The following is a 23,734-nucleotide window of genomic DNA, read 5'->3' on the forward strand; positions in this document are numbered from 1 at the left end:
AAAAAAAAAAAAAAAAAAAAAAAAAAAAAAAAAAAAAAAAAAAAAAAAAAAAAAAAAAAACTATTGTGAGCTAATTTAATTTATAGAGTATTATATAATAGATTGACCAAAAAGAAAATTAATCATCACATCAAACCATTTAACATATTTACAACCCAAAAAATAATATGGCAGAGATTTGTGGTGTGAAGTTAAGTTTCATTTGTACACTATTGGTTGTGTCTTCCTCTGGTATAATTTCTAGTTTTTCATTCTTTGTTTGGAAACGCTTTGAATGTTAATATTTCAATAGAGAAGTCTTCTAACAAAAATCACAGGTTAAGTGTTCAAAAGTTTGAAACATGATATTAAGTGTTTAAATATTATTGCAATTGAAGTTGAAGGGATGCCGTCAGTAGTATTAAAGAGAAGCCTTCTAAAACAAATCGCATGCAACACCTTTGCTGACTATGAAGATCATACTTGTTCGTATTCTGAAATCGGTTTATGCGTTTGTTTAAAGTCGGTAACAAAAGAATTGAAGCTCAATGATATGCAATTTGAAGACCTCAAAGAAGAAAATGTCAAGGATTAAGTGTTAATAAGAACAAAACTAATATGTTTGTGATTGTTATTGTGTGGGACTAAATTCTATCATTGGGGCAAGAATAATTAATAATATAGCTATATTACCATAATATATGATATAGGTATGTTTTTGATACTTTGCTTTGTTTGCTTATTTGTTTTTCAGATAACATACTAATTGAATTCGTACCAATAGTTCTAAAAAAAAATAATTAAATTTTGTACGAGATATTTCTTTAAATCAAATCATGTAATAATGCATTTAATTTATTTAAAAATAATAGAATATTTCATGAGTTTGTAAAAGAAAATGACATAATAGTTAAGGAAATTTCATAGTGAATGATGGAAGACTATCGCCTTGCACTCACAAATGTGTTGATTTAAAATCTTGATTACCGGATGGATCTAGTATTCCCCTGCTACATAGTCATGTTACATACTCTTGCTTCTAATAGTGAAAGTTATCCCCACAAACCAAGACGAGTCGTTTCAGCATATTTTGTCCTTACTCACATGTATCATAGGAAAATTTCTAGAACGTCACCCAACATAGAATTACTCCAAACAAAGTACGTTAAAAATGGAGTCACCCAATATAGAATTACTCCAAACAAAGTACGTTAAAAATGGAGTTCCTATGATTGGGTCACTAAAAAGGAAGATGCATATTGTTGATATTGGTAGTAAACTTTTTTTTTTTTCCTTTAAGACTCTATCATCCTATCTTCAGGATCACTCTCACTCTAATATGGTATCGGTTCATTCATGTACTATTCTTTACTCAAGTGTCACATACCCACAAGGTTTATCCTTGGTTTGTCACTAAATCACATCTTATTGTGATAGGTATCACTCTGATCCTAATTGTAATGATCCTAATTGTAATGATCCTAATTTTCTATCAAAACCAATGTTGCCCCTGCATGCATAATATAACTAGAACCGGTAGACAAATTCATTTAAAAGAAATGTAACTAGAATGCGTGGAGAAATTCATTTAAAAGAAACGATGCTAGGGACTTAAATGAACACGTTCTTGATCCCGACTCGGTTCAACCATCATTTCTAGAATAAGAAGCCGATACGATTGACGAAGGACAATTGAATACTTGCACGGTTGAAAGTTGGAAAACTTTTAAAAAATATCAACAACAAAGTTTGAACTTACACGAGTGAAGCTCTATAAATTTCAAGTTTGTCTCCTTAACCACTCAAACATATCAACGTTTGTTGGAAAATTTTATTATTTTTTCATTTTCATTTTGCAATGGTCAAATGGTCAAAATTGACTTCATCTTTTGTGGAGATTAAAAGGGATCGGGATTGAATCCCGGCCACAAACGTCTTTTGTCCGGAGACTATAAATACCCACTATATGTTATGTAAAAATGAGATTGGTGAATGAATGAAATTGAGATCTCGGATTAAGACGTTTTCCTTAGAAATTCGAGCATCCATTTTGTCATTTCTAAGTTTCAAGCAATTCTTGTGGTAGAATTGCATCCGAGCCATTCAATCAAGCCTTGATCAAGTTAGATTGTGGAGTGACTCAATGTAGAACAAGGATTCAAATCTTGCTTTTAGATCTTCAATCGTAAGAGGTAATCTAATTCTAGACTTATCTCTTGGTTAATTAAAATTTCATATAAAGAGGTGTTAATTACTTGGATCATTGGACTGAGGATTAGGGTTGCCTTATCAATTGACATGGTTTATATGTCTTGACGCCATCCCGAGTCTCGGGATGTCTTCGACCATCACAACTCGCTCGGTCATGCCATCGAGAATGGATCAGCGTGTTGCTCATCTCATTGGGACTTCCTGAACATTCATCCATCCGGGTTCTATCAAGGCATTGGCCCTCCCGTGCCCATGCCATGTCATTTACAGATACCGTGCCGGATAGTGAGTGTATGTAGCAACCTCCAACACGCGGCCTGGGGTGCAATACCGACAGATCTATGCCGACCGGTACTATCCTTAAAAAATTCATTTCAAAGGAATCATCCGAGACACTCGTCTCGACACAGTCGCCCATGCTGTGACACACGCATGTGCTATAGGGTAGCTCACTTAGGTGACAGGGCCTAGGGGAGGTAGAAAGCTGACACCATGGTACCCCTATAGTACATTTTGATCCATTTTCAATCTTCAAAACATAAACATGATTGTGGTGAACTGTTATACGATATCGTGCAGTGTCCGTCAGGTGCCCAATTGACACCAAATTTAGCGAGCATTCATATTTCATATGGACGGACTTAACTCTAGAACTGCATGCCCAAATTCCTTCCAGAACTTCGACTTTCAAGGTTAAGGCCCAAGACCCTACCCGACCCTTCAACAAACCTATCTTTGCCTCTCATGTCTGTTCGATGTCTTTATCTTGCTTATGTTTCAACTTGTCTTCAATGCCCACTCCGTGTGGTGTGTTAGATGATGCATCCTCCTCCTCGATCGCATCATGGCACTCTTCTATATTGGCTCGCATGTGGCCGGACGGGTGTCTCTTGAGTGTTGCCGCTTTGCTTGTCATGACGTGAGGGTCACAACCTACTCTCTTCATAGCATAGTTGTGACACTCGGCATGCAGCAGCACCTAACGGTGCCCTACTCCCCCCCAGTAGAATGGGGTGGTGAAGCGTTAAAATCAGACCATCGTCGAGACAGCAAGGTCACTGTTGATGACGGTCGGGATACCTAGGAGGTTTTGGAGAGAGGCGGTCATGACAATCGTCTACCTCCTCAATCAGTCGCTAACACGAAGCCTCGATGGGAAGACACCACCAAGGCCTGGTACAACAAGAAGCCAGTGGTACAACATCTTCGAGTGTTCGACTGCGTCGCATACATGAAGGTCACGTGTCCCCACCTCGCCAAGCTTGATCCTAGGGGGCTGAAGATCGTCTTCATCAGCTACAAACCCAGGAGCAAGGTATGCAATCTCTATGATCCTGCTGGGGACGAGCATACGTGTCACGCAATGTCGTCTTCGACGAAACACCTTCTGGCGGTGGAACGACATGACCGAGGCGGACCAAAACCCAAATAAACTCACGTGGAGTACCTCGTCACCGAGCCGGGAGAAGGAGGAGCACAATATCAGGCACTATCACCGCCACTAACAGCTGCACCGGGCACGCCTACACGAACACCGATCGCAACTTTTCTTAAGCCCCGTGAACCAGTGGAGTTCGCAACACCAAGTACTGCGAACTCGACGCTAGATGCCGATCACGATAATGGTCTGGTGGCCAGGGACTTGAGGATTAAAGATCTACTAGGAGGAGGTGAACCACCAGGACTGGCGGCGCTTCAGCTCAAAGAAGAGGTGGCCGAACTACATGCCATCAGTGCGGATGAACCAAAATCCTTCACCGAAACAGAAAGGAACCCGTGCTAGCTAAAGGCAATGCAGGAAGAGATGGTGTCCATCACCGAGAACAAGACGTGGAGTCTAGAGAAAATGCCATCAGGTCATTAGGCATAGGGCTCAAATGGGTGTTCAAACTAAAGCGTAACGAAGAGGGAGAAGTGGTGAAGCACAAGGCTCATCTGGTGGCGAAGGGCTATGTTTAGAAGCAAGGAGTGAACTTCAAAGAAGTATTCGCGTCGGTGGCAAGGTTGGAATCCATCCACCTATTGCTGCCGATTGCAGCACATTACTCTTGGGAGGTCCACCACATAGATGTGAAGTCTATCTTCCTCAACGGAGAGCTGAAGGAGACCGTCTAGGTCCGACAACCACCTGGCTTCCTAGACAACGACAACTCCGACAAGGTACTATGCCTGTACAAGGCACTCTATGGGCTTTGGCAAGCACCACGATCCTGGAACGCAAAGCTCGACAGTACCCTACTGTCACTGAAGTTCAAGGGTTGTGCCTCTGAGCATAGCATATACACGCACGGCCACGGCAAGCAACGAGTGATCGTGAGAGTGTACTTCTTCAACCTCATAATCACTGGAGGCGACATGAAAGTCCTTGGAAGATTCAAGAGGGAGATGTCAAAGAACTTTAAGATGAGCGATCTCGGCGTGCTCAACTATTACCTCAGCATCGAAGTGCAATAGAGTACTGCCAGGATCACCATCTACCAAAGTGCGTACACGAAGAAGCTGTTGGACACAGCTGGGCTAGCAATAGTAACCCTACAAGGATGCCAATGTAGGCTCGACTCCAGCTAAGGAAGGCTAGCACTATGATGGTAGTCGACTCCACCAATTATCGCAGCATTGTCGAGAGTCTGCACTATCTGGTAAATATATGCCCTGACCTTTCTTATTCCATTGGATATGTGAGTAGGGTTATGGAAACACCTAGGGAGGGGCATCTTGTGGCTGTGAAGCGCATCCTGTGCTATGTGGCTGGAACTAGAGGGTGGAGTGTGAAATACTGTGCAAGAGAGGAAAAGAGAAGCTTGAGCTGGTCGGCTACAATGATATTGACATGACCGGTGAAGTTGATGATCGTAAAAGCACCAGCATAATGATTTACTTCCTCCTAGACAACGCGATCTGCTGGCAATCAACTAAACAAAAGGTAGTTGCTCTGTCCTTTTACAAAGCAGAGTACATCGCCACTTCGACGGTGGTCACACAGGGTCTGGCTTGCGCGATTGATGGAAGAACTCATCGGAAGAGAAGGCGATCCACCAATGCTATATGTGGACAACATAGATACGATTTCCCTGATAAAAAATTCAGTTTTGCATGACCGAAGCAAGTACATAGAAATCAGATTTCACTACATCCAGGAATGTGCAAATCGGGGGCTCATCAAGATTGATTTCATCCGAATAGAGGAGTAGCTTGGAGATATCTTCACCAAATCTCTGACGAGGGTGAAATTTGAAGAACTTCGCTTGAAGATCGAAGTTCAAACAATAAGGTATTATACCACAGTGCTTTAGGATGAGATTTTTAGTTACTATTTTTTAGCACAATTGAAGTTAGTGGAATGTCCACGTCGAGTGGATTGACTTTAATTAAGTCGCCACTCCTTTTCATTTTGCAACTCTCGACCTAGACACCTTCAACCTAACACAATTGACGAAGGAAAACTTTAAAAATGTCAACAACAGGGTTTGAAAACAACAAGGTTTGAACCTACACGAGTGAAGCCCTAATAGATTTCAAGTTTGTTTCCTTAGCTACTCAACATATCAACGTTTGTTGGAAGATTTTATTGTTTTTTTCATTTTTATTTTGCAATGGTCAAATGGTCAAGATTGACTTCGTTTTTTGTGGAGATTAAAGGGGATCGGAATTGAATCCCGGCCACAAACGTCTTTTATCGGGAGACTATAAGTACCCACAATATGTTATGTAAAAATCAGATTAGTGGATGAATGTAATTCAGATCTGACGTTTTCCTTAGAAATCTAAGCATCATATTTGTCATTTCTAAGTTTCAAGTAATTCTTGTGGTAGAATTGCACACGAGCTATACAATCAAGCCTGGATCAAGTTCGATTGTGGAGTGACTCAATTTAGAATAAGGTTTCCAAATCTTGCTTCTAGATCTTCACTCATATGAGGTAATCTAATTCTACTCTTATCTCTTGGTTGATCCAAATTTCGTATAAGGAGATGTTAATTACTTTGATTCAAGGGTTCTTGCTTCAACAAAAGCTTGGATCGTTGCACTGAGGATTAGTGTTGCCTTATTAATTTAGTATCAAAGCCTAGGTTTACATCTTTGTGGTCAACTCTAGAATTGATTTTATCTTTCATTTCGGCTATTGTTTATCTTTTCTTTAAATTTATCCATTTATTTTCTTACTGTCATTTCCGCCATTATTCATCAACTTTTCACATTGTTCTCATTTTCTTCCTAAACATCACATTGATATCTTGAAAAAAAAATCTTCATATTTGTTCTTACGATTGTGATTATAAACGATCTTTATTATTATTTTTAGATCATTTGCATGTTTATTTGAAGATCCAATAAACTTCGATTCATATCTTTTTCTTAATCCATCTAAATCTAGAACCGTTGTGTTTGATATTTTTTTTTTCTCATAATCTACGTTGGAAGATAACTTCTAAATTTTCCGAAATATGTAAAAAGGAGAGTTAGATGGTGATAAGGCAACCCTAATCCTCAGCTCAGCGATACAAGTTTTTTTTAGAAAGAACCCTTGAATCAAAGTAATTAACACCTCCTTATACGAAATTTGGATCAACCAAGAGATAAGGCTAGAATTAGATTACTCTTACGATCGAAGATCTAGAAGCAAGATTTGGAACCTTGTTCTTAATTGAGCCACTCTACAATCTAACTTGATCAAGGCTTTGATTGAATGGCTCGGGTGCAATTCTACCACAAGAATTGCTTTAAACTTAGAAATGGCAAATATGATGCTCGGATTTCTAAGGGAAACGTCTCAATTTGAAATTGGAATTACATTCATACATGAATCTCCATTTTACATAACATATTGTGGGTATTTATAGTCCCCCAACAAAAGACGTTTGTGGACGAGATGTATTTATAGTCCCCCAACAAAAGACGTTTGTGGACGAGATTTATTCTCAATCTCTTTAATCTTCACAAAAGAATAAGTCAAATGGTCATTTGACTTTTACATAACTTATCAAATTAAAAATTGTTGACATATCTTTTGAATCTTCCTGACATTTTTTTAATCTTTTGACAATAGGTCCATTTAGAACACGTTGATTTTTATCATCTTCCCTCTCTTCAAGAAATTAGAAGGAATAGAAAACAAATCAAGTGTATTAAATCCATAAACTACTTTCTTAAAGAATAAGTCAGCAACATGCTTTGCATCATCCATTTCAACTCATTTTAATAAATATATCTGCCACAACAAAAAATATCATCCATTTCAACTCATTTTAATAAATATATCTACCACAACAAAAAATACAATTTTTATCATTTTTAGTGTGTAGTAAACCAAGAACAAATTTTATAGATATATTAGTCCAAGGTTTGTTAGGTAAATTCAAAGAAGTATAAAATCCGTTTGGTTGTGATCTAGATTTAGTTTCTTTGCATTTAAAACATTTGCTACAAAACTTAAGGACATCTTGCTTCATCTTTGGCGGCCAAAAGAAGTGTTTTATGCAACATCTTATAAACTTTATTAATCCTGAGATATCCCATTAAGGCACCACCCATATGCTTCTCTCAAAAACAAATCTTTTATATAGCATTTAGGAATACAAAGCATACTTTTCTTAATTAAAAATTTATGAAACATATAATAATCATCCACCGCTTTTTTGCAAGAAAAAATGCATATATAGGTCTAAAGTCTTGGTCATCTGTATATAATTGTGTAATAGGCTCAAATCCAAGAATTTTTTAAGAGAAGTAAAAGAGATGGTACCTTTTAGATAACACATGAGCCATATTATCTTTACCTTGCTTATACTTGATGACATACGAAAGAAAATGTTTTAATAAATTGCACCCACTTTGCATGTCTACGGTTCAGTTTGCTTTGACCCTTCACATACTTCAAGTTTTCATGATCAAAGTGGATCACAAATTCTCTAGGCCATAAGTAGTGTTGCGGCACATGCAATATATGAAATACAAACAATTCTTTATCATAAATAGGGTATTTCAATGTTGCCCCATTTAGTTTTTCACTAAAATACACTAACGGCTTTCCATCTTGAATTAAAACAGCACTTATAACCAAACCACATGCATCACATCCAATTTCAAAAGTTTTATAAAAATAATGATGCATGGCTTAATTTCTTCCTAAGCAAATTGAATGCATTCTCTTGCATTTCTCCCCATTTAAAAACAACATTCTTTTTCACTAAGTCATTCAATAGTTCAGTTATGGTTCTAAAATCATTTATAAATCTCTTATAGAGGTTAGCTAACTCATGAAAACTCCGAACTTTACGTGCACTTTTTGTTGTTGGCCAATTCATAATGAATTTAACTTTGTCTCTAATGCTATCTACTTTTACCAACTATGAAGTCAATAGGGTAAAATTTTTCCATGCAAAAACTACCATTATTAAAATTAAATTTCTCTTTTCTATGTGTAATCATAACTAATTTAACATGCTCCACATGCTTAAGCAAAATCTTTAAATAAATTATAATATCATCAATATCAACAACAACATATTTTCTCAGATATTTTCTCAAAACATTATATATTAAGCGTATAGGTGTACTAGGAGCATTAGTTAACCTAAAAAGCATAAAAAGTCATTCATACCATCCAAACTTAATATTGAAAGTTGTTTTCCATTCATCTCCTACGTGCATTCTAATTTGATGATATCAAATTTCAAAATAATTTTTATAAATGGACACGAATCATGCAATAAATCAAGCATATCGTCTAACCTAGGAATAGGATGACGATACTTTACCGTGATTTTGTTGATGACTCTACTATCCATGCATATGCGCCAAGTTTCATCTTTCTTTGGCACCAATAAGTCTCGTATAGGACATGGACTCAAACTTTCTCGTACATAGCCATTCTCCATGAACTCCTCCACTTGCCTTTGAATTTCTTTTGTCTCGGTTGAATTGACTCGATAAACTGGCTTATAAGAAATGACAGTCTATGGAATGATGTCTATTTTATGTTCAGTACTTCTAACGGTAGGTATTTCTTTATCTTGAAACATGTCTTCAAATTCCTTGTAAAAGAGATTGAAAAACACTAGGCAAAGCCAAGTTGTTATAGTTAGAGACCAAAATTCCTCCAATGGTACATAAGTACAAAGATTGATTTTTGTGAAAACCTTCTCACCTCTCCAATAGCCAAATAACTCTCTCCCTTCCATTTTTCTTCAATTTCATCTCTGTTTTTATTCTTCTTTTTTTTTCTCTTTGATTTTTTTTTTCTATTTTTTCACACAACTCTTGTTTTTCTTTCAACTCTTTTTCCTCAAATTTCAACTTTAATTGATCAATAAATACATTTGCAGAATACAAAGGTACAAGAGTGGTTTTTCTACCATCTTTTACAAAAGAATACCTATTCAAATAGCCATCATACATAACCCTTCTGTCAAATTGTCATGGTCGGCCAAGCAATATGTCTCCAACATGCATTGGTAAAACATCACAAAGAACTTTATCTTTATATTTTCCCAAAGTAAAAGATATTAAAGCTTGAGAAGTTACCTTCATTGTTCCACTGTCATTGAGCCATTGGAGCTTGTAAGGTTTAGGATGATCTTAAGTTGGAATTTGCAACCTTTTGATCAACATGGTACTCAACATGGGTGCAACTTCCACTATCAATGACAAGACTACAAGCAGCTTCCTTAACTAAACACCACGTGTGGAACATGTTATCTCTTTGATTATCAACATCATTCTCCGTAACTTGAGTTTTAACAAGTCTTCTTATTATAAGTGCCAAATGAATCCCATCTTCTAGTTCCTCCTCATTCTTCTGGACTTCTTCAAATAGATCATTGATATCCCCTCCATTTTCATCGTCTTAGTTCATGATTGTACAAATAGTAATTATATATGCTTAGGACCTCAGACACTCAACTCGTTGATTTTACACTCAAGGACACTCGTGTTTATACACACAAAGGTAGGTTGTTTGGGAAAGTGACTAAATTATGATCAAGGTAGGCTAATATATGGGTAAAGCAATTCTGATGGTAGCAAGCTATTCAAGGCAATCAAGATAAGTTAATTATGAAGTAACAACAAAATAAAACAAGAAGTGAACAAACAAATAAGAGACAAAGATATTTTTTGATATAATTGCACACTGAAAAAAATTCCAAAGAGAATGGTCATGAAGATCGAACACAACAATTCCAGATTTATATGCTTTAGGAAAAAATGAGAATTGAAATTTATTTGATTATCAAATAAATGTGCAAATGGTCTAATGATAAGGATTTATTAAGAACAATATGATAAGGGGTTTTTTTTTTCAAGATCTAAATATGATCTTTAAGAGGACGCTAAAAAAAATAGAAATATAATGAACGATAGAAATGACAGTAAGAAAATAAATGACAGTTTTAAAGAAACGATAAACAATAGCGAAAATTAAAGATAAAATCAATTTTAGAATTGGCCACAAAGATGCAACCTACGCTCTGATACCAAATTGATAAGGAAACTCTAATCCTCAGCCGAACGATCCAAGCTTTTGTTTTAGCAAGAACTCTTGAATCAAAGTAATTAACACCATCTTATACGAAATTTGGGTCAACCAAGAGATAAGGCTAGAATTAGATTACCTCTTATGATTGAAGATCTAGAAGCAAGCTTTAGAACCTTGTTCTAAATTGAGACACTCCACAATCTAACTTGATCAAGGCTTGATTGAATGGCTCGGTGCAATTCTACCACAAGAATTGCTTTAAACTTAGAAATGACAAATATGATGCTCGGATATCTAAGGGAAACGTCTCAATTTGAGATTTGAATTACATTCATCCACGAATCTCCATTTTACATAACATATTGTGGATATTTTTAGTCTCCCAACAAAAGACGTTTGTGGATGGGATTTATTCCCGATCCCCTTTAATCTCCACTATTTTATAAAATTAAAAATAGTTCTTTCTAACAAATATTGATGTGCTTGAGTGGCTAATGCGACAGGTTTGAAATCAATTGAGCTCTCTGCACGTAGGTTTGAATTCTGTTGTTGACATATTTTTTAATCTTCTTGGCAGTAGGTTCATAATTAACTTATCTTGATTGCCTTGAATAGCTTGCAACTATCAGAATTGCTTTATCGATATATTAGCCTACCTTGATCATAATTTAGTAATTTTCCCAAATAGCCTACCTTTGTGTGTATAAACACGAGTGTCCCAATGTGTAAAATCAGTGAGTTGAGTGTGTGAGATCCTAAACATATTCCACAACTGTTTGTACAATCATGAACCAAGACGGAGGAAATGGAGGGGAGATCAATGAAGCTAGGTGGAGAGAAACACAGGTCGGAACAATTACTCGTTTGAATCAAGTTATTAGTTAATGAATTTGAATACTAACCTTTTGTAGTTCAAATTCTTTTTTCCTCACGAACCGGTTTCGAACCACCACTAGTGTCTTCTCCACTATCCTTTGGCCTTAGAACGGGATTGTGGAATCCGGTGAGTGACTAAACTTGGGAGGGATTTAGTATATATGAAAAGAGAGCTTGTGAGAATTTTCTCAAGGTCTTTTTCAAGGAAGAAGACCTTCAATGTATCATGATCACTCTATTTAAAGAGTCATGTTTGCATGTTCATGCAAATTTGAGATCACCAAATTTTGACACTCAAAATTCCACTCAAATGTTTGGGATTATGTGGCAAGCATGCATGTTTGAGTCAACCAAATTTTGACACTCAAAATTCCACTCAAACTTGTGGGGTTTATTTGGCAAGCATGCAAGTTTGGTTAAACCAAATTTTGACACCTCAAAATTCCACTAACATGGATTTTTCCATTAAATCAAGTCAACATTTTGACTTTCTTCATTTTAATTCAACAATTAATTTGAATAATTAATTTCAAATTAAAGTAACATTAAATGATTAATTAAACTATTTAATTTATATTTAATATTAATTCAAATGTCAATCCCAATCAATTCTAACACATAATTGATTAAGATATTTAAATCTTATTTAAATATCTCAAATTCTCTCTTTTTGTTTAATTCGTAAATAAAACAAAAATGCAGTTAAATATATCGTATATATGTAGCGCATATTCCCTAATTTGAATTCGAACACTTCGAACTCACTCGTCACACTATTATATGGTTTAGTCCGATATGAGCTAGCAGAGGAACCTAATGGACCTATAGATCATGGGCTCCAACGATCCAAGATTAACCGGTTAAACTCATTAACCTTGTTAACCAACATTCGTTAACTACTAGAACACTCCACTATAGCCTAGTAGTTGCACTCCCCTCACTATAGATATATTTTTGTCCATTTGATATAACCATGATTAGTAAGTCGATCCTTCACAGGTTGTTCGTAACTAGAGCTGGGTCAATTAACCGTTTTACCTCTAAAGTTACTTCTTGTTTCTTATGTCCCACTAATCCTCTTATGAACAATTGGTTTGTGGTCCAACCAGTAAACCAAATCCCTCTCAGACCAATGAGTAGGTGGGGCCCCTTGTTCATGACTTGGAGTCAATACTTCAGGGAACTACCTCTCTTCTATCCCTAAAAGTGGGTAGGAGCGAATTTCATCTTGCACCCCACGTCCCCATCTATTCACCCAGTCTTACACCTGAAATGGGAGGCCTATTGAGTCGGCGAACTCGAGCCACTCTCACCCATGCAAATCTAAGGATAATTCCGAATGAACAGGAGTTCATGGTTAGCTCAGGATTAAGGTCGAGTTACCTAGGTCATCGAATGAAAAGAAAATCAGTCTTAACAGTAAACGACATTATAAAGAGAGAGTGATTTTCTTCATGGTCCGATCTTATGCAATACTCTTTGCATAGGACGCCCCCACTCACATGTCTCCACATGTACAATTTAGTGATCACATTATTTATATCATATACAAAAGTAGGCCACATCCATAGTGTCCTCAGAATAAGGTACTCAACCTTATCCTTATACTATAGATCATTTTGACTATATACTTGAACTTGATCCACTTTTATGTCTCTACATATAGTTCAAGTAATCATACTATAGCTAGAGTGTTCTTAGTTTATTGGATTTAGATTAATGATCGTAAAGTTCACTTTATTCAATAACAATCTTTATTGAATAAACATCAATAATAACTTTATTGAAAAAATAGAATATGTCTTTGTTTACAAACTATGAGTTTTAGGACATAAAACCCAACAGACAGACCGGATGGAACGAATTGGAATAGCCTTAGATAATCTTCAAGGGAGGGAAGTACTCTTGAATGAAGGAGTTGAAAATGAAGAAGATGACAATGTCATCCTTTTAGTAGGACATAGTTCTAGGGAGGGAGAGATGTCGGTCGAGGGAGAGGAAGAGTGAGAAGAAGGGGTATTTTAGCACCAAAACAAATTGAGAGGGAGTACCAGTATGAGAGAGGAGAAGAAAGAGAAGTCCGAGGAGTAAAGCTAGAAATTCCAACTTTCTATGGGAGATCTGATCTAGAGGAGTATTTGCAATATGAGAGCAAAATTGAGCATGTTTTCGATTGCAACAATTTCAGTGAAGAAAGAAAGTTGAAGCTTGTTGTGGCTGAATTTTGTGATTACGCCATTATATGGTGGACATCTTTGAAAACCAAGTGGAGGAGAAATCATGTAGAACCAATTGAAACGTGGGAGGAATTGAATTCATTCATGAGAAAAAGGTACATTTCTAAGCATTATTCTCGAGTACTCAAACAAAAACTCTATACTTTGCAACAGGGATCCAAAAGTGTTGAAGAATATTACAAAGAAATGGAGGCCCTTCTGAATAGAGCATGTATTGATGAAGATGAGAAAGATACATGGCTAGATTCCTTGGTGGGTTAAACCGACAACTTGCTCATCAAGTAGATAGAAAAAGCATACTTTGATATGCAAGAATTGTTACACCTTGCTATCAAAATCGAAAGGCAACTAGCTTGGGAGAAGGATAACTCAAGGAGGTATGGTATTTCAAAGTCTACTACTTTCAACACTTGGAAAAAGAATGCAAATATTGAAAAGATAGATTTCAAAGTTGAAGGCTAGTATGATCTTGTCAAAAAGAACAAAGCTGAGACCTCCAAGGGTAAAGAGAAAGCGGAGGAATATAAGGAGATTCGAGAAAGAAATAGACTTCAAATGTTGAAAATGTCAAGGAATTGATCATCTTAATCGTGATTGTCCTAACAACAGAGTCATGATCATCAATGGAAAAGTTGTCACAGATAGTGAGGAAAGTAACCAGGATGAGCTAGTTAAAGAAGAAATCTAGGAGAATGAGGAGGAACTGGAAGATGGGTTGGTACTTGTTACTAGAAGACTTCTTAAAACTCAAGTTACAGAGAATGATGTTGATGACCAAAGAGACAACCTATTTCACACAAGGTGTTTAGTCAAGGGGACTCCTTGTAGTCTTATAATTGATAGTGGAAGTTGCACCAATGTCGTAAGTACCATGCTGATCAAAAGGTTGCTAATTCCAACCCAACACCATCATAAACCTTACAAGCTTCAATGGCTCAATGACAGTGGAACAATGAAGGTAACTTCTCAAGATTTTACTTTGGGAAAATATAAAGATGAAGTTCTTTGTGATGTTTTACCAATCTATGCTAGAGACATATTGCTTGGCCGACCATGGTAATTTGACAGGAGGGTTATGTATGATGACTATTTGAATAGGTATTCTTTTGTAAAAGATGGTAGAAAAATCACTCTTGTACCTTTGGGTTCTGCAAATGTATTTGTTGATCAATTAAAGTTGGAATAAAAAAGAAAGAGTTTGAGGAAAAAGAGTTGAAAGAAAAACAAGAGTTGGGTGAAAAAATAGAGAAAAATCAAAGAGAAAAAACATAGTGAAAAAAAGAATGAAATTGAAAAAAAGTAAAGAATGTGAGTTGTTTGGCAAGAGTTGGAGAGGTTAGAAGGGCGATGTTCTCACAAAAAACCATCTTTGTACTTGTGTACATTGAAGGATGCTTGGTCTCTAACTGTGAATGTTTGCTTCATCCACCACACCTAAATGGTGTGAAAGTTATCTTATTTATAATCAAATAAATTATAAGGATATGAAAATAGTAATAAATGAAAATAACAATAAATAAAAAGATACTTATGGTAATAAGACAAATATTAGATATTTTCCTTATAATAAAATATCAAATATAATATATATGGTAAACTATAATTTATTACTAAATATCCTTAACACCCCACTGCAAGCTAAGCGTCGGATTTAAACGAACTTGAAGCTTGAATCTGAAAAATTCAAAGAGGTTGAGAAACACTTTTTGTGAAGATGTCAACAACCTGGTTCAGAGGAGGCGTAGAGAAACACTTTCTTGGCCATCGAAAATTGCAAAGGGATCGCCGCTCAGCGGCAATGCTGCCTTGGCTTCAGCGAGAATATGTCTAACCCATGAAGAGGGATTGTCGCTTAGCGACGATGCTACCTTGGCTCTGGTGAGAATGTGTCTAACCCCAAGAAGTAGAAGGGGAAACCTAGAGCAAGGGACAAAGACAATGTTGAAACCGAAAGAGTCGCCACATTGGGTGAAGGAGCCAATTTTGGCGAGAAGGGCGGCGACAACTTGGTTGGCAAAGAAGCCCGTGCGGCGCGCAGATTCCAAAGATAAATCTCCGCAAAAGATTGATAGGTTTAAGTTAGGATTTATGTGAAGGATGAAGGGAAGATTGGGAAGAAAATAAAAGAGGCTATATTAGTTAAAGTGAGATTGTATGTACAAAGTATGTTGAAGGGTGATTTGGATGTCAAAAGAGCGGAGCCGAAGAGTAATCAATCGGCTACGCCTTCGGCAGCCATGGAGACTGCGCCTGCAGCATCAAAGCCAGCAGGGATGGTGGAGAACGAAGATGAGTAGGGGATTCATAAGCCATTGAAAATAAAGAATCGAGGTTGCTAAACCGAAAGGGCTCTGATACCATGTGAATGTTTGCTTAATCTACCACACTTAAATGGTGTGAAAGTTATCTTATTTATAATCAAATAAATTACAAGGATATGAAAATAGTAATAAATGGAAAGATACTTATGATAATAAGACAAATATTAGATATTTTCCTTAAAATAAAATATAAAATATAATATATATGGTAAACTATAATTTATTACTAAATATCCTCAACACTAATGATAACAATTTGTCTTTGCCTAGTATGTTTCAATCTCTTTTACAGGAATTTGATGACGTATTCCAAGATGAAATCCCTAAAGGACTACCTCCCATTAGAGGTATTGAACATAAAATAGACTTCATTCTAGGGGCAGTCATTCTTAATAGTCTAGCTTATAGAGCCAACCCAACTGAGACTAAAGAAATTCAAAGGCAAATAGAGGAGCTCATGGAGAAGGGCCTATATACGAGAGAGTTTTAGTCCATGTTTTGTACTTGTCTTATTGGTGCTAAAGAAAGATGGAACGTGGTGCATGTGCGTGGATTGTAGAGTCATCAACAAAATCACGATAAAGTATCGACATCCTATTCCTAGGCTAGACGATATGCTTGATGAATTGCATGGTTTCTGTTTATTTACAAAGATTAACTTGAAATCTGGATTTGATCAAATTAGAATGTATGTAGGAGACGAATGGAAAACCTCATTCAAAACTAAGCATGGATTGTATGAATATCTTCTTATGCCTTTTGGGTTAACTAATGCTCCTAGTACATTTACGCGCTTAATGAATCACGTTTTGAGAGAATATTTAGGAAAGCATGTTGTTGTGTATTTTGATGATATTTTAATTTATTCAAAGACTTTACATGAGCATGTAGAGCATGTTAAGTTAGTTTTGATTACACTTAGAAAAGAGAAACTTTATGCTAATTTTAATAAGTGTAGTTTTTGCATCGAAAAAGTTATCTTTCTTGGTTTCATAGTTGGTAAAAATTGGGTAGAAGATAAAGAGAAAGTTAAAGCAATCAGGGATTGGCAACACCACAAAATTCAAGTGAAGTTCGTATTTTTTCATGGGTTAGCTAGCTTATATGGGAGATTTATAAAAGATTTTAGCACCATAACTGCACCATTGAATGACTTGGTGAAAAAGAATGATGTTTTTAAATGGGAAGATATGCAAGAGAAAGCATTCAATGAGCTTAAGAATAAATTAAGCAATGCACCATCACTTGTCTTGCCTAACTTTGATAAAACTTTTGAAATTGAGTGTAATGCAAGTGGTTTGGGCATAGGTGCTGTTTTGATACAAGATGGAAAACCCGTAATGTATTTTTGTGAAAAACTAAATGGGGTAGCATTGAACTATCCTACCTGTGATAAAGAATTGTTGGTTTTAGTTCGCACCTTGCAGGTGTGGCAACACTACTTATGACTTAGAGAATTTGTGATCCACTCTAATCATGAAAGCTTGAAGTGTCTTAAGAGTCAAAGCAAACTCAACCGTAGGCATGCAGTGAGTGCAGTTTATTGAAACATTTCCTTATGTCATCTAATATAAGCAAGGTAAGGATAATGTGGTAGCTGATGCATTATCTAGAAGGTACAATCTTTTTACTTCTCTTAGTGCAAAAATTCTTGGATTTGAGCATATTAAAGAATTATATGAAGTTGACAAAGACTTTGGAATTATTTATGCATCTTATCTTACAAAAATAGCTGCTGATGATTATTATGTATTTCATGAATTCTTATTTAAGCAAAGTAAGCTTTGTATTTCTAAATGCTCTATTAGAGATTTGCTTGTAAAAGAAGCACATGGTGGTAGCTTAATGAGATATTTTGGGATTAATAAAACTTATAATATGTTGCATGAACACTTCATTTGGCAAAAAATGAAGCATGATTTTCATAAGTTTTGTAGTCAATGCTTTAAATGCAAAGAAGCTAAATCTAGATCACAACCAAATGGATTGTACACTCCTTTGAATGTACCTAACGAACCTAGGACTATATCTATGGATTTTGTTCTTGGTTTACCGCACACTAAAAAGGGTAGATAGTCACTTTTGAAAAGTATTGTATGGGTAAATTGGGTACCAAATTGTTGTTTTCAACTACATGTCATCCTCAGATAGATGGACAAACTAAGGTGGTTAATAGAATATTAGAAGCATTGTTTAGGGCTATTATTTCTAAGAATATTAAGTCTCGGGATAAATGTTTGTCATGTGTAGAGTTTGCATATAATAGAGCAATTCATAATACCACTCATTGTTCTCCTTTTGAAGTTTTTTATGCATTTAACACTTACGCCTATTGATTTTCTCCATATTTCTTCTAATATTTTTGTGAGTGACGGAGCCACAAATAAGTCAGACTTGATCAAAACATTGCACAAGGAGGTGAAGAAGAGAATTGACTTTAATTCACTTACGCCTCTTGATTTAATTCCTATTCCTTCTAATATTTTTGTGAGTGACGCATCCACAAGTAAGGGAGACTTGATCAAAACATTGCACAAGGAGGTGAAGAAGAGAATTGAGAACCAAAATTTCAAAGTTTCTTCAAGGATTAACAAAGAACGGAAGGAAATCATTTTTAAACCTGGTGACTGGGTTTGGATACATTTTCATAAGGAGCGATTCTCATCTCAACGGAAGACAAAGTTACTTCCAAGAGGGGATGACCCTTATCAAGTCCTTAAACGAATTAATAACAATGCATATAAAATTAATAACATTCTACTTTCAATGCTGCTGACTTGAGTCCTTTTGATGTAGGTAATGATTTTTCTGATTCGAGGATGAATCCTTTTGAAGAGGGGGAAGATGATAAGAATCACAGTGTTCCAAATGGACCTATTACACGATCCAAGGATTGAATATTTGCACGGAAGATACTTGAGTCCTTTTGATGTATGTGATGATTTTTCTGATTCGAGAAAGAATCTTTTTGAAGAGGGGGAAGATGATAAAAATCACAGTGTTCTTCGAGGACAATAAGAATCACAGTGCGTCCTTTTGAAGAGGGGGAAGAGGGGGAAGATGATAAGATTCATAGTGTTCTTCGAGGACGATAAGAATCATAGTGCGTTCTTTTGAAGAGAGGAAAGATGATAAGTTTGTGGTCGATCCTTTTGAAGAGGGAGAAGATGATAAGAATCACATTGTTCTTCGAGAACGATAAGAATCACAATGCATCCTTTTGAAGAGGGGGAAGATGATAAGTTCGAGGACGATAAGAATCACAATGCGTCCTTTTGAAGAGGGGGAAGATGATAAGTTCGAGGTCGATCCTTTTAAAGAGGGGGAAGATGATAAGAATCACAGTGTTCTTCAAGGACGATAAGAATCACAGTGCATCCTTTTGAAGAGGGGGAAGATGATAAGTTCGAGGACGATAAGAATCACAGTGCGTTCTTTTGAAGAGGGGGAAGATGATAAGAATCACAGTGCATCCTTTTGAAGAGGGGGAAGATGATAAGTTCGAGGACGATAAGAATCACAGTGCGTTCTATTGAAGAGGGGGAAGATGATTTTAAAGATGGGGAAGATAGTCCTTTTGAAGAGGGGGAAGATGATAAGTTCGAGGTTTTGAAGAGGGGGAAGATGGTCCTTTTGAAGGGGGGAAAACCTTTTGAAGAGAGAGAAGATGATAAAACCTTTTGAAGAAGGGGAAAATGGTTCTTTTGAAGAGGAGGAAGATGGTCCTTTTGAAGAGGGGAAAGATGATATGTTTGAGGTTTTGAAGAGGGGGAAGATGGTCCTTTTGATAAGTTGAGGACAATAAAGAATCACAGTGCGTCTTTTTGAAGAGGGGGAAGATGATAAGTTGAGGACGATAAGAATCACAGTGCATTCTTTTAAAGAGGGGGGGAAGACCTTTTGAAGAGGGGGAAGATGATAAGTTGAGGACGATAAGAATCACAGTGTGTTCTTTTGAAGAGGGGGAAGATAAAAATCACAATGCGTCCTTTTGAAGAGGGGGAAGATGATAAGAATCGCATTATGAAGAGGGGGAAGCTTTTGAAGAGAGGAAAGATGATAAGTTGAGGATGATAAGAATCACAGTGCGTTCTTTTGAAGAGGAGGAAGATGATAAGAATCGCCTTTTGAAGAGGGGGAATCACAGTGCGTCCTTTTGAAGAGGGGGAAGATAAGAATCACAGTGCGTTCTTTTGAAGATGGGGAAGATGATAAGAATCACAGTGCATCATTTTGAAGAGGGGAAGACTTTTTGAAGATGGGGAAGATGATAAGTTGAGGACGATAAGAATCACAATGTGTCCTTTTGAAGAATCACATCACAGTGCGTCCTTTTGAAGAGGGGGAAAACCTTTTGAAGAGGGGGCGTTCTTTTGAAGAGGGGGAAGATAATAAGTTGAAGAATCACAGTGCGTTCTTTTGAAGAGGGGGAAGATGATAAGAATCGCCTTTTGAAGAGGGGGAAGATGATGCCTTTTTCTTTTGAAGAGGGGAAAGATTATAAAAATCGCAGATAATAAGAATCATCTTTTGAAGAGCAAAAGATGTTGCCTTTTGAAGAGGATAAGAAGAGGTTGAGGACGATAAGAATCATCACAGTGTTCATGCTTTTTGAAGAGAGGGAAAATGATAAGAAGAGGTTGAGGACGATAAGAATCATCACAGTGTTCACAAAGATGATAAGAATCGCCTTTTGAAGAACAAAGATGATAAAAATGCCTTTTGAAGAGGGGGAAGATGATTCCTTTTGAAGAGGGGGGAAGATGATGCATTTGAAGAGGGGGAAGATGTCTTTTGAAGAGGGGGAAGATGATCACTTTTTAAGAGGGGGAAGATGCCTTTTGAAGAGGAAGATGATGCCTTTTGAAGAGGGGGAAGATGATGTCTCTTGAAGAGGGGGAAGATGATGTCTCCTGAAGAGGGGGAAGATGATGTACTTTAAAGAGAGGGAAGATGATGCCTTTTGAAGAGGGCGAAGATGATGTCTTTTGAAGAGGGGGAAGATGATGTCTTTTGAAGAGGGGAAAGATGCTGCATGATGCCTTTTGAAGATGATGTCTTTTTAGAGGGGGAAGATGATGCATGATGCCTTTTGAAGAGGGGAAGATGATGTCTTTTGAAGAGGAGAAGATGATAAGAAGAGGAAGAGGGGGAAGATGATGCCTTTGAAGAGGGAGAAGATAATAAGAAGAGGTTGAGGACGATAAGAATCATCACACCCTTTTGAAGAGGGGTAAGATGATAAGAAGAGGTTGAGAACGATAAGAATCATCACAGCCTTTTGAAGAGGGGGAAGATGATAAGAGGTTGAGGATGATAAGAAGAGGTTGAGGACGATAAGAATCATCACAACCTTTTGAAGAGGGGAAACAGCCTTTTGAAGAGAATGAAGATGTAAGAAGAGGTTGAGGACAATAAGAATCATTGAAACCTTTTGAAAAGGGGGAACAGCCTTTTGAAGAGGGTGAAGATGATAAGAAGAGGGGAAGATGATAAGAATCATCACAGTGTTCACAGTGTTATAAGAAGAGGTTGAAAACGATAAGAATCATCACAGTGTTCACATTGTTATAAAAATAGATTGAGGACGATAAGAATCATCACAGTGTTATAAGAAGAGGACGATAAGAATCATCACAGTGTTCACAGTGTTATAAGAAGAGGTTGAGGATGATAAGAATCATCACAATGTTCACAGTGTTATAAGAAGAGGTTGAGGATGATAAGAATCATTATAGTGTTATAAGAAGAGGTTGAGGACGATAAGAATCATCACAGTGTTCACAGTGTTATAAGAAGAGGACGATAAGAATCATCACAGTGTTATAAGAAGAGATTGAGGATGATAAGAATCATCACAGTGTTCACAATATTATAAGAAGAGGTTGAGGACGATAAGAATCATCACAGTGTTCACAATGTTATTAAAAGAGGTTGAGGACGATAAGAATCATCACGGTGTTCACAATGTTATTAAAAGAGGTTGAGGACGATAAGAATCATCACAGTGTTCACAGTGTTATAAGAAGAGGTTGAGGATGATAAGAATCATCACAGTGTTATAAGAAGAAGACGATAAGAATCATCACAGTGTTATAAGAGGAGGTTGAGGACGATAAGAATCATCACAGTGTTATAAGAAGAGGTTGAGGACGATAAGAATCATCACAGTGCTCACAAGAATAATCACAATGTTCACAATGTTATAAGAAGAGGTTGAAGACGATAAGAATTATCACAGTGTTCACAGTGTTATTAAAAGAGGTTGAGGACGATAAAAATCATCACAATGTTTACAGTGTTATAAGAAGAGATAGAGGATGATAAGAATTATCACAGTGTTATAAGAAGAGGACAATAAGAATCATCACAGTGTTATAAGAAGAGGTTGAGGACGATAAGAATCATTACAGTGTTCACAGTGTTATAAGAAGAGATTGAGGACGATAAGTATCATCACAGTGTTCACACCGTTATAAGAAGAGGTTGAGGACGTTAAGAATCATCACAGTGTTCACAGTGTTATAAGAAGAGGTTGAGGACGATAAGAATCATCACAGTGTTCACACCGTTATAAGAAAAGGTTGAGGACGATAAGAATAATCACAGTGTTCACAGTGTTATAAGAAGAGGTTGAGGACGATAAGAATCATCACAGTGTTAGAAGAAGAGGTTGAGGAGGAGGAGGACGACAAGAATCATCACGGTGTTATAAGAAGAGGTTGAGGAGGAGGAGGACGATAAGTATCATCACGGTGTTATAAGAAGAGGTTGAGGAGGAGGACGACGATAAGAATCATCACAGTGTTATAAGAAGAGGAGGAGGACGATAAGAATCATCACAGTATTATAAGAAGAGGTTGAGGAGGAGGAGGAGGACGATAAGAATCATCACAGTGTTATAAGAAGAGGTTGAGGACGATAAGAATCATCACAGTTTTATAAGAACCCTATAGATTTCAAGTTTGTACCCTTAACCACTCAAACATATTAACGTTTGTTGAAAAATTTTATTGTTTTTTTCATTTTCATTTTGCAATGGTCAAATGGTCAAAATTGACTTTGTCTTTTGTGGAGACTAAAGGGGATCGGAATTGAATCTCGGCCCCAAACGTCTTTTTTCGGGAGACTATAAATACCCACAATATGTAAAAATTAGATTAGTGGATGAATGTAATTCAAATCTCAAATTGAGACATTTCTCTTAGAAATCCAAGCATCATATTTGTCATTTCTAAGTTTCAAGCAATTCTTGTGATAGAATTGCACCCAAGTCATTCAATCAAACCTTGATCAGGTTCGATTGTGGAGTGACTCAATTTAGAACAAGGTTTCCAAATCTTGCTTCTAGATCTTCAATCACAAGAGAGGTAATCTAATTTTAGCCTTATCTCTTCGTTCATCAAAATTTCGTATAAAGAGATATTAATTACTTTGATTCAAGGGTTCTTGCTTTAACAAAAGCTTGGATCATTAGGATGAGGATTAAGGTTGCCTTATCATTTTTTATACCAACCCTTACATTTTTTTTACACTTTTGAGACTGAATTTGACCTTAATTTATGCACTTGAGGTCAATATAACGTCCTATTTCCCAAGTTCAAGTTGAATTATGTTAGAAATATGAATTATT

The 23,734-nt window shown here is 36.5% G+C and overlaps 2 long non-coding RNA genes across 2 annotated transcripts in view; both read left to right on the forward strand.

Annotated features, from left to right (window-relative positions):
• The window catches only part of LOC111472487, a 114,617-nt gene extending 100,630 nt beyond the window's left edge, over positions 1–13,987 (forward strand). Inside the window, exon 3 of the long non-coding RNA XR_002715424.1 lies at positions 13,934–13,987. This is a non-coding gene — a long non-coding RNA (uncharacterized LOC111472487). The remainder of the gene's footprint in view (positions 1–13,933) is intronic.
• Positions 13,988–21,344: 7,357 nt separating this feature from the next.
• On the forward strand, positions 21,345–23,133 carry LOC111472485. The gene is made up of 2 exons (XR_002715423.1): positions 21,345–22,488; positions 22,734–23,133. It is a non-coding gene; the product is annotated as an uncharacterized LOC111472485 (long non-coding RNA).
• The last annotated feature ends 601 nt before the right edge of the window (positions 23,134–23,734 follow it).

The sequence above is a fragment of the Cucurbita maxima genome, unplaced genomic scaffold, assembly GCF_002738345.1.
Source record: "Cucurbita maxima cultivar Rimu unplaced genomic scaffold, Cmax_1.0 Cma_Scf00074, whole genome shotgun sequence".
Classification (NCBI taxonomy): Eukaryota; Viridiplantae; Streptophyta; class Magnoliopsida; order Cucurbitales; family Cucurbitaceae; genus Cucurbita; species Cucurbita maxima.